This window comes from Meles meles, chromosome 17 (genome assembly GCF_922984935.1).
Source record: "Meles meles chromosome 17, mMelMel3.1 paternal haplotype, whole genome shotgun sequence".
Taxonomy (NCBI): Eukaryota; Metazoa; Chordata; class Mammalia; order Carnivora; family Mustelidae; genus Meles; species Meles meles.
In genome coordinates this window covers 59,866,265-59,881,323 of record NC_060082.1, presented here as the reverse complement: position 1 = coordinate 59,881,323, position 15,059 = coordinate 59,866,265, and positions in this window count along the sequence as shown.

Here is a 15,059-nt window from a genome sequence, read left to right as displayed (position 1 = left end):
CTCCAGTGAAACTCGTGGCCTCATTTGAGCCTGAGGACAAGCGCACCCACTCGGTGAGGATCCAGGGAGGTCCTGTGTGTGGGAGGCACGGGGTTTGGAAAGGAACCTCACGTTGCCTGCATATCGCTCCTTTGGGGATTTGCACACCAAAGGGACTTGCGCAAGTTGGCTCCTGTGTTTTTCACTCCCACTGGAGCAACATTAAAACACATACAACCGGGGTGCCCGGGGCGGGGGTGGGGGTGCAGTGGGGTGGGAGCCCGATTCCTAGGTTTGGCTCCGGTCCTGATCTCAGAGTCACGGAATCGAGCCCCTGTGTCAGGCTCTGTGCTCAGAGCAACGTCTTCCTAAGTCTCCGTCTCCCTCTTACTTGTGCTCTCTCTCTCTCTGTCCTAAACAAATAAACACACACACACACACACACACACAACTTGCATCTATGGACTGAATTGTGCCTGCCCAAAATTCGTATTTTGAAGTCCCAGTCCCCAGAATGATGGTTTGGAATGAGGGGCCTTTGAGGGGTGACTCGGTTTCCACAGAGTTGTGACGGTTGGGGCCCTCGTGATGGAATCCGTGTCTTTTTTTCTTTTTTAAGATTTTATTTATTTATTTATTTGACAGAGAGAGAAAGAGGGATCACAAGTAGGCAGAGCAGCAGGCAGAGAGAGAGAGGGAAAGCAGGCTCCCTGCTGAGCAGAGAGCCTGATGCGGGACTCGATCCCAGAATACTGAGATCATGACCTGAGCTGAAGGCAGAGGCTTAACCCACTGAGCCACCCAGACGCCCCTGGGATCTGTGTCTTTCTAAGAGGAGACCCCAGAGAATCCGGATCTCTTTCTCTCCCCGCCCCGTGAGGACACCACGAGAAGACGGCCATCCCTAAGCCTGGAAGTGGCTCTCACCAGAGGTTAACCACGTTCCGGGTTTGATCTTGGACTTCCAGCTTCCAGAACTGTGAGAAAGCACGCTTGTGCTGTGTCAGCCACCCCGTCTGTGGCATTCTGTTATGCCTGCCCAAGCTGACTGGGACCAGGACATCTCAGGCCTGTCACATGAACAGCAGGTGAGGTCATCACTCCCTCCTGGAAGAGGGATACCCCGGGGCCCGGGGGCCATGACAGCCGTGGGCCGGGGGACCCTGTGATCACAGGAGGAACGCTGAGCTTTTCCAAAATCAGGGTGGTTTTACTTGGCTTTTTAAATGTGAAGGATTCTAAAAAGATGTTGGGTTTAAATGTGGGATGGATATTGGTAGAAAGAATGTACGATAATACATGTTCTTACATAACGTAGAAGCGACTGCCACGTACTTTTCAGAGCACGTGGGCAGGTACAGGTGGGAGAGAAGTGTGGGGAGCAGCTCAGAATGTCACAGCACCACGAAACGGGAAACGCTGGGCACGCTGAGCCCTGGATACATTCACACGCACCCTCCTTCACATCTAGCTAACAGACATTTCACAGCAAAGACGTTAATCTCCTTCTGGTCAATAGTTCTCAGCCAACTAATCAAAATAAAACAAATCACTCATCCCAAGGGGGGAAAAAATCGGAACTCTGTGTGGTGATGAAGGTTAACTAGACTTCTTGTGGCGATCATTTCGGAAGCTATGCAAATACCAACTCATTATGCTCTACACCTGACCCTGAAGTAATGGTGTATGTCAATTACACACACGTACGTACACACACACACACACGCAGGCGCGCACACTCACACGCTTATATACCTAAATCAAAGCCATCCATGGGCTTTTATACTCCTCTCCTTGCATTTTAATCACAAAGTCTGGCACAACAGGAGAGGGTTAGGAGTCAGCCCTCAGCTCTTATGGGTCCCTTTGTCAGCGCTGTGACACCGAAATCCCTCCTGAGCCCCTCCCTGCCCATGGGCGGCCTTGACCTTGCCCCCGCAGGAGAAACACTTGGCAGGGCTGAGTGGGGAGGCTCCAGAGTGGCTGGAATGAACCAAGGCACCCATCTCAGGAGACCGTGCGGCTATTGATGGTACCTGCGAGGCGTCGGGAGGGAGAGCGACCGCCTTCCCTGGGAGCCGCACAAAGTGCTAAGTGTGAGAGGTGCCTATCGGGCACACCGATCTGCCCGGGGACAACAGTGCATGCCTTTGTGAGCTGCGGCCACATGCGGCCCGGGTGGGGAGGAGCCGAGAGACCCAGTCCAGTCTCGCCAGCCTTGGGCTGGGGGGAAGAATGCACCGTAATACGTGCTGTCTCTTTGTCTGTCCCACGTTAGGTGATTGGCTCTGTCGAGATTCCTTGTCCATTAAAGAGAGGCCAGAGGGAGGACGAGAGAAGCAGCATCGCTACAGAAGACGCAGGACATGGTCTCACCTGCATCAGCGTACTTGTCGGGGAGAGAAGGATGATCCCATCAAAAAAGGAGTAAGAGGAAGCTCTTGTTTCTTAACTTGTGCTTCTCCCATGGTCAAGGGCTTCTGCAGGATCAGGGGCGTTCCCCGGGGAAAACAGACATTCTGAAGGAACTCCATTTCACTTAGCGCCTAAAGTAAAGAACTCCCGACTAGTCCAGCTTGGAGGAAGGGAGCTGAGGTCCCATCTCCCATCTGGAGATTATTAGGCCCTGGGCTCCCCAGAAGGACCTGGTGCCCGTCCTGTCGTCTTGGGCTGTGATGAGCAGGAACAAGTCAGGAGGTGGCAGCCAGGCAGGGGTGGGGGAGAATGGGGGATGGCAAAATTAAAGGACACGGAATGTTCAGTCTCTAGGTATTGCCCCAGGACACTCCCACAAGAGAGTGGCCACTGCTAGGACACCTGGGCCATCCCGACCTGTTTCTTCTGCAGAGTCTGTCCTTGGCCCCATGGCCACAGCCCCCTGCCTAGGCTGGCTCCTCCTTATCTCCCCAGAGCTGGGACTCATTATCTCCATGATCACTTACCCTGCTCTGCCTTGCCTGGGGTACTATGAATTTTATTAGCTCCTCTAAACTATGAACTCCTGGAAAGCAGTGACTATATATCTTACTCATTTGGGGTTCCCCTAAAGTTCTGAGCTCAGTGCCTCGTGTGTGGCTGACATTCAAGACATGCATTCAGCTGGAAAGGAAAGGGGATAGAGTCTCCCAGCCACTGTCCTGCCATCTTGCGCGAAACCACCGCACAATGCGGTAAGACAGGACACCGGGGAAATAGCTGGCCCAAGGCTCCAGAGTCCCCCAAGCAGCGTCCAAGGGAAACGAGGCCGTGGGCCTTGTCCTGACTTCCAGCACTGACGCTACAGCGATAACACGCCCAGCTCCTCGCAAGGGGCGAAGGGGGCAGGCCCAGTGCTGGGCAGCCAGGCTTGCCTCAAGGACTAGGAGGTGGAAGGAGGGTAGAGAGGAAAGGGGGCCACTCCAGGGTACAGGCGCATCTCTCCCTGGAGATGGGGACAGGACTGGCCCCGGGGAACAGCATCCCCTCCAGAACAGGTCATTCTGCTGCTCCCCAGACTGGGGGCAGGAGCCCGCCAGGCTCCTCAGGCCTTGAGCTCCCTGTGCTTTAACGAGGAAGGAAAGAGACTCTGTAGGGAGTGACTCCGGGAAGCATCGCTCCCACTGGTTCTGGGGGCGTCCTGCCCCAGAGACAGGGAGGAGCCCAATGGGCCATACTGCTCACCCAGGGGTCCCCCGTCCGTGAGGCTCGGCGGAGAGGACCTCGGCTTTGTGCAGAGCGCAGGAACACACAGACCCCTGTGGTGGGGGAGCACAGGAAAACACCTGCCTCCCTTCCCTCTCCTCTCCCCGCGCTGTGGAAGGTTCCTGACTGGAGGCCACAGGGAGAGGGACCTCGTGGGGCAGGAAGGCTCTTTGCACTCCCAGGTGGCCCCTCTGCCAGGTGAGGAAGGCGGCCCTCCCGTAGATGGTCCTATTTCTTCTTGCACCCTGTGAAGGGAAGGCATTTAAAGAGGAGAAGGAAAAGCAGGGGTGCGTTTTTGAGCGTCACTGTTGGAAATCAGTCCTGCGACTCTAACGGTAATTCTACGTTATGCTTGTCTCCCACACACACACCACCCCCCACCAGCCACCCACACACACTGCCGCTTTACTGCAAAGCAAAGTGTCTTCCCTCAGCCTCATCGAGAGCCTGAACAGCCTGGGACCGCTGAGGACCTAAAGCCTCGTTAGAACTTGATGCTGCAGGGGAGGCGATGATTTTCACTGACTCCCTTAAAAGCCTAAACCTTGCCGCTGGGGCTCACCTGGCAGGAGCCTTTCTGTGGGAGGGGCTGGTCCTGCTTTTAGACCCCAGATAAGTAACACCCGCACACCCGCCGGCCAGGTGAGGTGGGAGAGCTCAGGTCACGTGGGAATACGGACCCAGCTTCTCCGGAGAAAGCAAACAACATCCCGGTGTCTCCATTCCCTGCTAGTGTCCCACTGTCTGTCCCCCAGAGAACCTCTTGCTGAACAGGGAGGTGGTGGCGGGAGGTTATGTGGCCCTCGGTCCAGTTTAACTAATTCACGCAAGAGGACAGACGGTGTGGAGCGGAGGGAAGGTGACAGAAGGACAGCGAGGCTCACCTGCGCCTGGGAGGCAGCACCCCCATTGCCGTCCTGCACCCCAGCAGGCTCCCAGAGCCAGCCTCCCTGTCCCCCCCCACCACCACCATCTCCCAGCACACGCGGGTCTCCCTGACCGTGGCTGGGGAGGGCGGAGACACCGCCTTGTCCTGGCCTCCACGAAGGAATAAACTTCAGCAACAGAGACGGTTTCTCTTCTCCAAGCGCCACCGCCGGGGCCTTCTCACCGCGCCCCCAGCGCCGCTGGGACACCTGCTGCGGCTCAGGCTGCGGGGACAGCTCAGGGCAGGGGGCAGATGGCAAGTGTGTATGGACTCGAGGATCAGAGGTTTTCAGAGAAAAGAGGTAACGTCGGCGAAGATGAGGTGGGATCCCAGGCACTGCGTGTGAGTCCGAAACCAGTAACCCGCACCCAAAATGCAGAAAGCCCACAGCCCAAGCTTCTGCGTTTCCCAGGACGGCCCCGGTCTCAAGTGCTCGGTGCCTGGGAGTCACGAAGCCGTCGCAGCTCCTGGTATCGAGGGGCAGGTCAACGGCATCCCTAAGCGGGCCCGGCTTCCTCCTTCGGACAGTGCCCGTTCTAGTTTGGGAGCTGTGGCCCCAGCACCAAGGCTTGATCTGGGGAGACCAAGTCCCCGAGAGGGAGAGGGAACTGGGAGGGCCCGACCCGAGGGGTCACAGTCAAGGGGATCTCCCACGGGAGGCCGGGCCAAAGCAGCCGAGGACACGCCCCCGAGGTCACGTGGGTGCGGAGGGGCGGGGCGAAGATGGGGCGGGGCGGTGAGCGGAACGGAGGATGCAGACCCCTAGCCCAAGGGGGCGCCCCTGGTGGTGTCACCTCAGCGAGGTGGGGTTCTAGAAAGCGCAGGGCTCTACCAGGTGCGAGCAGGTGGGCCACGCGGGGGGAAAGGGGTGCCGGAGGTCCCCCTTCTTCTCTGTCTCGCTCTGTTCCCTGGGACGCTGCCCGCTATGAACCGGAGCGTTGACTCCCGGGCTCCGCCTCGGCTTTGCGTTGGGTCCAGGGGATGTGAGGATTGACAGGGGACTGGAAGGTGGGAGGAGAAAGAGGCCGGGGTACGAATTTCTCGGCTCCTCCCAGGGCGGCCGGTCCCTCTCCGGGAGGTCTCAGCTCCTCTCAGGCGGGGTCTCCCCACGCCCATACCTGTCCCCACGCTCTTACCTCATCCCGTTTCCTCGGCTGCTAGGCCCTGGGTGCTCCATCATCCCCTCGTTGGTTTCCTTAATCTGTTCACACTTTTGCTAATAGTCCCCGCAATTACTCCTTTGAACGAGCCATCTGTTTCCTGCCAGGATCCCAGTCAAGTAAATTTGGGGGAAATGCTTGAAAATTTGCAATGCTTATTAGCATCTTAAGGCTCCAAAAAGTCCTGCTGTAAAGAAACTCTTTAATTTTGTTTTATCTACAGAATACCCCTCCCCCACAGGGAATCCCTGTTAATCCTCATAGAGGGTCAGGAATGGTCATGGGAGGAAGGAAACTTTAAGAAAATTCGATTGACCCATTGGAAGGGTAGATTGGGAAGAACGGAAATGGGGTGATCTGCAAGGAGCACGCGTCACCGTCTCAGCATGAAGGTGTGATTAGGTCGTGAGAACGGGAAGAAGGGAACATGAAAAATGAGGTGTTTCCAGGGTCCCTGACCTCCAATCCCCTGGGGCTGGGCAGCCGCTGTCCCCTCCGGTGAGAATGGCTCCTCTGGGTATGGTGAGCTTCCTGGTTCAGCAGCCTCGTTCTCTTTGAGGATTCTCCTCAGGGGCACTTGGAGAACACGGTCTGCCATCCCCAAAGCTGAGAGGACTCAGGAGTAGGATGAAATCTGGTCCTTGAACCCCTGCAAAGGATGGAGGCTGGACCGTGGCCCGCGAGGCACGCACCCTCTTCTGTCACCCTGCGTTCCCGTCACTGCTGAATACACTCACCCTGGTCAAACCTTTCCCCAGAATTCCAGAGAGGGAGCTGAGAACCCAGGCCTGCAGGATGGTAGGATCCATTCTCCATCCTTTGCAATGAGGAAAGCGAGCAGGAAGTCTGCTCAGCGCGCCTGGAGTCCGAGAGATGCCTTCTCCCCGCGACGAAGAGTCCTGGGTCAGGGTCAACCTGGAAAGTTCTTTCTAAGCCTTCTGGACCCGGTGGATGACGGCCTTCCTGGGGTAGAGAACATGGTTTCTCAAGACATCTGGTGACTGTCTCCCAGCACCCAGGGGCAGTCACAGGGAGGAGTGGGGAGCTGATACCCTGTAGCTAGAGTAAGCCCAGAACAAAGAGTCAAAATGATAGGCTTGGGATCAATTTTGATTGAGCCAAAGGAAATTCCTGGTATTTGTGGCAACTCTCAGAGAGATTGAAAACTATAAAAATAATAATGATAATAATGCAGATCTGTCTATCACTGGCAATTGATGATAAATCTATTCTGCCTGTATTTCCAGAGACAGCAGATCCTCTTAACTTTCCCAGGCAGAAAGAAATCTCCAGGGACCTCCAGAATGGCTGAAAGGAACAAGTCAGGAGACGTCAGATGCTGGCGAGGGTGCAGAGAAAGGGGAACCCTCCTCCACTGTTGGCGGGAAGGCAAGTTGGTGCAGCCCCTGTGGAACACAGCACATAGGTTCCTCAAAAAGCTGAAAATAGAGCTCCCCTATGACCCAGCAATCTCACTACTGGGTACTTACCCCAATGATACAAACGTGGTGATCCGAAGGGGCACGTGAACCCCAATGTTTATAGCAGCAATGTCCACAATAGCCAAACTATGGAAAGAACCAAGATGTCCATTGATAGATAAATGGATAAAGAAGAAAAAAAGATGTGGTATATATATATATGTGTGTCTGTGTGTGTGTGTATAGGACAATTAAAAATATTAATATATATGTATATATATATATAATGAACTATTACTCAGCCTTCAAAAAGGATGAAATCTTGCCATTTGCAGTGATGTGGCTGGAACTCAAGGGTATTATGCTGAGTGAAATAAGTCAGTCAGAGCAAGAAAAATACCATATGATTTCACTCCCATGTGGAATTTAAGAAAGAAAACACATGAACAGAGGGGAAAGGAAGGGAAAATACAGTAAGATGAGAACAGATGGTTGCTTGAACTTGGGCTGATCCCAGAGCATACAGACACCTGCGTTAGATCCCCTGCCTTGAACCCTTCCTGTCTGAAGACATGAGATCCGCCATCCCACCCTCACCCCCATCTGTGAAGTCACTAAGAGCAAAGTAGCGCCCGGAGTTACGGGGAAATGGTAGGCGACATGGATGGGAGTGCTGGGACAGACGACCAGTGCAACACGGGACGTCCATTTGTAGATGTGGACACTGAGGCTTATAGGACAGAAATATCGCTAGCCAGGAAGGAGAGACAGGTGCCAAAACCAAGGCTGTGCCTAAAAGCCAAAACAGCCCCTCAGAGGCATGCGAAACAAAACAATTCAACCAGTTGTTTTGTATCTTGTGGGTGCAACCAGCCGGGGCGGGGGGTAAACTTTAGTTTTGCGTGGGGCAGCCCTGATCAGCTAAGCTCACCACAGGGTCCAGCCCCGGAAGCCTCACCTTCTCCCATCCCCTTCCAGGGGGAGCCCAAGGACTGGCGGCTTGGAAGTCAGGACTCCGCAAACCCAGCCTCTTGCTGTGAAGGAGCGGTTTTGGTCTCTCCGGGTCCTTGTGGTCCCTGAGTGGTGGGGACCACATGCGTCTGCCCGTGGGTGCCAGACCTGACCTCACGTCCCCTGAGGAGGACAGGACTGGAAGCCACTGCTCCTTTCTGGGGTTCTGCAGGAAACACCCCACTGTTTATTTTACGTAGCCCACAGGACCCCAAGAACCTCGTGAATAGGAAATGTAGCGAAGTATCTTGGGTCCCTCTTGCTAGCTCCTGCCTTGGAAAGAACCCAAATCAATAGTGATCTATCACTGACCCGCCCAGGGGAACTCGGGGGGGCGTTTCAGAATGAGGCGGGAAAGGACTCTCTGTCACTTCTCTTGGGTGACAGTGATGACGGCACTTGGTTCTGCCCCATCAGAAACCAGTTTGGGGGGGAGAAGGGAGGGGCTGGGAGTGGGAGTGCCCCCCCACTTCTCCCTTCTCTGTGTTTTGTCACAGCCCCAAAGGGGCTCTGCAGCCCATGACACAGAGAGATCCACCTGGATTGAGTCACCGGCTTGTGGGAGCTGGTCTGTCTGTTTTCGAGAGCAAAGCAAAAGAGCGGTGGAAAACCGGAGAACGTGTCTCATAAACAGAATCAGAGGAAGGGCATGAGGAAGGAGAATGGAGCTTGACGGTCTGTGTCTTGCCGAGTATTAAATGCTCTGTTTATGTTTTCAACAAGTGATTTTCCATCCCTGGGGGAGTGCTGTGTGAGGGTCACTGAGACAATCCTGCGGGCACCGGGAAAAACACAGACCCAAACAGAAGCAGGGTCGTCGCGTGGGCCACTGGCTGGCCAAGGCCAAGAGCACACGGAGTCTGTCCCGTGTGCGCTTTTCCTTCTTTCCCGTGTTGTGTTTGCTTCTCCACGGTGTTAGGAGCCCTCCGTGGAGGAGACTCTCTCAATCCGGCTTCCCACTTTGTCTCCAGCTCCGAGAGCCGAGCCTGGGACACAGTAGAGGCTCGGTGCCTACCAGTTGGATGAAAGGAAAGGATGCAGGGCCCCGCCCCGTGCCATATTCATGCACACAGATGTGTGTGTGAGGTTGTTTAGTGACGCTGAACCACACGAAGAGAGCAGAGGAAGAGGCGTCGTCCCACAGACCAGCATTGGTACCCCCACTCCGCCATCTACCAACCGCGCGATGCTGGGAGAGTTTACAGTCTCTGTGCCTCGGTTTTCTCATCCGTAAAGTGGGGAGAGAAGTCACACGAGCCTCAGCGGTGTGCTGATTATAAAAGGGCTTGGAACAGCCTCTGGTTCCTACTTTCTCCCCTAGCTAGAAGGGGAAAGAAGCTGGATATGGACAGTGACTGCAGAGGGGTAGTTGAGAGTGGGGAATCCCTTCTGGGAGAGACCCGGAGCTCAGGACGCACGGGACAAGCATGATGCGCAGTGGAGGGACAGCCTGGGGAAGGGCACTCCCAGCTGCCCAGCCTAGCTCAAGGGGAAACAAACTCCTTGAAAGAGAAGGGGCTGGGGTGGTATTTTTTTAAATAGGCATGAGAGGGATATAGAACAGAGGATGCTCACTGCAGTCTCCAAAAAGCACACCCCGAGAGACAGCCATGACCCCCATATTCTAAGCATGGAGCCTGCACGGTGCCTGTCCCCAGACTCCTGGGGCTCTCCTCTTCCTGCAACAGTGTCCTAAGGACAGTCCTGTCTCCCAGTCTCAGGAGAGATGGGCAGGGCGGATGGAGGTGTGAGCAGAGAGGGGAAGTAGGAGGAGAAGGCAAGGCAGGGGCACGAAGCTGGAAGCAGGTGGCCAAGTGGGGAGGAGGGCTAAGGAGAAAGTCGGGAGAGAACCGAAGGACAGATCTGAGGCTGAGCAGTGACACGGGCCACCGCTCACCCTTTGAACGTGCACATTTCCATCCTCAAAACGGGGGTGGCAGGGCAGAGGCAGTGAGGACACCCTCCTGCCCATCCCCCCTCTGATGCCCCTCGCTCAGCCCCGCACAGATATTTATTAAGACTTCCTAAGTGCAGAGAATGCGCTGGAGACAGGATGGTGGACGAGGTGGACACAGTCCACGGCTTCCAGAGAGACACCTCACCTGCTAGTCACAGCAGTGCAGAATCTCAGGTAGGACGTGCTGGGAAGGGAAGAAAGAGGGCTTGACCCAGCTGGCGGGAACAAGAGGACCCACATCCAAACTCCCCTGCTTTGCTTCTCCTTGATGACTATAGTTTTCGGAATGGCCAGCCCTCTTCCTGGCTAGGGAGGGGGAAAGAGCTCCGTTGGACACTGGTGGTCCAGGGACCTGATCATTTGCCCTGAGGCGCATAGCCACAACTGCATGGCCAGTCCCGGGGTCCCTGGGAAACTGAGGCCCCAGTAGGGAGAAGTTTGGCTGAGACCTCACGATGAGTCAGAGGAGGAGGTGAGATGTCCACTTGGCTCTTCCTGATTCAGGAGCTCAGGGCCCTACTACCCCAGGGTTTTCTTCCCCCAACCGACCTTCCTGAGGGCTGTGGCCAGCTTGCAGGAGGCTTCCCACGTCCCCTGTGCCCTCTGCCACCCTGCCACAGCCCCTGTCCCAGAGACAGGTCCCGGGACAGCCCAAGCACCACTCAAACCCCCAGCCCTTGGCCTGGTGGCAGGGATTCCCAGCCCCCTCCTGGCCATGGGCAGCAACAAGTATGCGGGCTTCCCCCTCCCCCACCCCCTGCAGAGAAGCTGGGCGCAGCGGAGCAGCTGGCAAACACAGAAGCAACACCTGTGTGCCAGATAGCACAGCTGCATGGGAGAAACCCGATCCGTCCGCAGCGCCCGTCACATGCCCTGTCCAGTTGTTGCACTCGGGGCAGGTTGGGGGAGCACCCATGGCAGAGAGCTCCCCGTGGCCCAGGCGCCCAGCCCTCTCTGCCTCCCAGCCCGGCATCCATTGGTTGCTCTTACTTGCACTTGGCATTTCCAGCTGGGTTCGCCTTTCATGGCCTTCCATTCAGAGACTGGGTGTGTGGCGGGGGAGGGGTGGGGGGGTGGGGGGGGCGAGGGGGCCCAGAGCCATACTCACTGCCCACAGGAGCAAAGCTGCTTCGTGCACCTCAACCGCTTTTCATCTTCAAAGCAGTGGCTGCCTCCTCCTTCCAAGGCCTGCACATCTGGCCGAAACGTTTGTGGATGCCGGGGCGGGTTACCTTCACAGCCGGGGTGCCTGGGAGACACCTAGAGGTGCCCTGCGGTTTGGCTCCGCACGCCCCGCCTCATGTGGCCTGCTGGTCCCCTGGGCTGGCCACCCGCGATTCCAGAGCCCCCGGCCCCTCTCCTGGGGCCCTGCGACGACCTGCCCGTTTCCTGCTGGAACAGCTCCAGGAGCTATGGTCCACGTGAACAATGAGCCGGCATATGGAAAAAGGAGGAGAAAGGATACGGTACAGGTGCTCCAGAGGGTGGGAGGGAGAAGGAGGCAAAGAAGAAAAGAACAAATCGCTTCCGGACAGGAATGTCTTTTGCCAGAGGGCAACTTGGCCAGAGAATAACCCACAGCCAACGAGGAGGCATCTATTCAGACGGAGGAGGAAAAAGGAGCTAAGATCCCCAAGGGCCGTGCATACCTCTAATGTGTCCACCCGTGCCGAGAGCCAGGAGACCTTGATGCATCAAGCTCTGTGGGGGTTCGGCCCGCTAAGGAAAGGGAGAAGGTCACTGCCCACGACAGACCCAAATGCTTCCCGTGGGTCACCGTGTGAATTCACCCGGTCGGTCAGCAAATAGTCAGTCTTCCCACCCCCGTGCAACCTCACGCAGTCGTTTTAATCACGATCATCAGTTCACAGACGAGCACACTGAGGCTCCGGGAACTAAGTAGTTTGCAAAAGGGCATCAGGATAGCAGGTCAGCAGGCCAAGATCGGAGCCCTGAGCACATGGGGCCTGGAAGTGAACGCGTGAACCAGAGCTCTGGTTGGCTCTCCCCACCGTCCTCAAAGTGACAGGCTTCCAGGGAGCAGCCAAGGATGGCCTGACCCCTCTGACGGGACCTATGGAAAGGGGACGCTGGAGACTCCTCGTTTCCAAAGTTCTTTCTTCTCACACTAGGTCTCGTCCTTCCACTTTCCTTTCAACAGAAAACAAAACAAGATAAAATTTTACCTCCTGAAGTCATTTTACGTGGACTCGAAATTAGCTGTTGCTTGGCCACTCCGAGAGGTGACACAGAGACTGCATCCGTGTGCCCCCTCGCGCCCCTGCCCGCACGTCACGCCAACGTCCGTTCTGTCACCACTCAAGGTGGCACTTTCTTGGTCCTGTACAAAATGTAATTTTCACTTGCCCCTGAAAAATCAATATGGAAAGGCTCTAATTCCCCAGATTTCGATTTTTCAATAAAAAAGTGAAAATGAAACTCTGCGGGATTGCAGCCAAAAGGGTGCCCCGAGCCAAGTGCCGTCTGGAAGGAGACTTACCCAGAGTTTTCCAGAAAAACACCGACTTTTGACATTGTTCTTCTCAGATGACATGTCAGCCAGAAAAGCAAATGGTGCTGATGAGACCGCGTGGGACTGGGCAGTACACCTTGGTGGGAAGGGTGCTCTGTCCAGAGAGATGGATTGCACAGTCGTGCTGTCCTGGGGTGCCACTGATGGGCCATGCGGTACGGGGGAAGGAGCGTAGCTTTGAAATCCAGCCACAGATGAATGACAGCCCATATCATCAGATCATAGTGGCGTCCCGCCTAGCAGCTCTCATCATCCTATTTCCTGCACGCGAAGAAGGAGGACAGAAGGGCCAGTAAATGAAACGGCACATATGGACGTGTCCACACAGGCCTACGGCAGACCGGACCTGCAATCAGGCTAGTTTCCTTCCCGCCCGCCCGCCTGCCTCGCTTTCCCTGTCATTGGATGATGACTTGGGGTGAAACGCTGATACCCTTCGGTACCTGGTGTCGGCAGACACGACCACAGCGAACTCTCAGGTCCCCACCCGAGCATCTCCTAATCCACCCATGCTGGGGACAGACCTAAGGAAGATGTCACTGCCCATCTCCAGACTCTGCAAAACAAGACCCCCAGGATTCCTCAGGACCTCTTTCCGTGGCTCTTCTGACAACGAATGGAGACGCAAAAGAGCAGCCCAGCCCCCAGGTGTGACCTGGTTCTATAACCTGAGCCACCGACCCTACTGCCCCGTCACCCTCCCTCCCGCCCCCTCGGCCAGCAGCACCTGCCATTAGAAGCTTAAGTCCCAGTAGCTTCCAGACCTGTGACCTGGAGGCTTGGGGTGGGGGGCAGGAGGGCAAAGGGAAAGAGGGAAGTGGAAGCTGGTGGTTTCAGGGAACCATGCACAGGGTTTTGTGACCACCTGCCTCCACGTTCAGGTCCGCTTGGATGGTACCTGGCAGGGGAGGGGTGAGTCTCCATGAAGTGCCGTTACCCGAAAGTGAGGGGAGGGATTCCAGAGAGGCAGAAATAATGCATGCCAGGTACAATATCAAAGCATCTTTGGGGACGACTGGGTGCCTAGTTGGTTAAGTGTTGGACTCTCCGTTTCAGCTCCGCTCATGATCTCAGGATGGCAGGATCGAGGCTCGCGTCGGGCTCCGTGCTGGGTGTGGAGTCTGCTTGAGGCTCTCCCTCCCCCACTCCCCTGCCCCTCCTGCTCATGTGCTCTCTCCCTCTCTCTCTCAAATAAATAACTAAAATCTTTTTTTAAAAAAGCATCTTTGAATTTTTCTTGGGAATCAAGAAGTAAGCGAGTTCACCTCCACCTGATAGGAACTGGGTGTTGGGGCTCCTTGAAGACAGTGTTTTCTGGGTGAGGGTGTGGAGAGGGCGAGCGGGGCTGCTGGTGATGGCAGATTTCCCGAGTGATAACGCCACAGGCAACGGAAGCATCCGCCAGGACAAGGGCTGCCTGGAACACGCACAGGGAGTGGCTCATACACCATCTCATCTAACGGCGGGGTTAAGAGAACCGAAACACCGATCGGCAGGAAACTGGCTCCCCATAAGGGTACACCAGTAGTCCCCGAGAGGCTATTGACGGTGATGTCAAAGATTTAGTATCTTGACGTAAAAACGCGTCCTCACACTACAGTATTGGGTGAGGAAAGCAGCTTCTATAAAGTGTGGAATATGAATCCTTCAAGTAAAAGAGAATCCACGCAGCCACGCTGTACACACGCACCAAGACATGTCCTAAAAGTTAACTGTCACCACGTTATCCGTGTTCTTTGTCAGAGGATGAGCTCTCGAGTGATCATTCTCCCTTCTTCCTTGTTCTCTTCTGTATTATTTGACTTTTTTTTCCTTTCAAAAAGAACTTCCTTTTCATAAAACTAAAAAAAAATCCATCTCTGCAAGAAGTGAAATATCATCTTTTTATCTTAGTGATAATTCGTGATTTAGCAGTGAAAAGAGCATTAAACATTTTCCTGATCTTCCAAGACATACCATGATTAATAGAGAATAAATGTCTCTCTGATTTCCTAACATAGTACAAAATACTGGAGAGAAAGGAGATCATGTAAGAGCCATCAGAAGGATCTCTCTTGATTCGAAGACATCTTCTTTCCAACCCTCTTGCAAGGAAAACTAACACAAGCTCATGGTTTTGCATGACCACTTCTTCCCCTTCTGTCTTTGGTCCTTTAAGTTCAAATATGTATTGAGCATAAACAGGAGCTCATCAGGAGCTCATCCTCTTGTTGGCTGACTTTGTCTTCTCATGAGCTTTATTTCAGACTCATCATTTAGAATAGTCAGTGGGAGGAGGCACCCACCCATCCTGGGTCTTGTAGTCCATGGGGTGAGTCAGCACTGACCACAGGCACCTCGAGCCTCTCATCATGGAGTGGGGTTCCAGAAGTCCCTCCTCCAAGCCCAG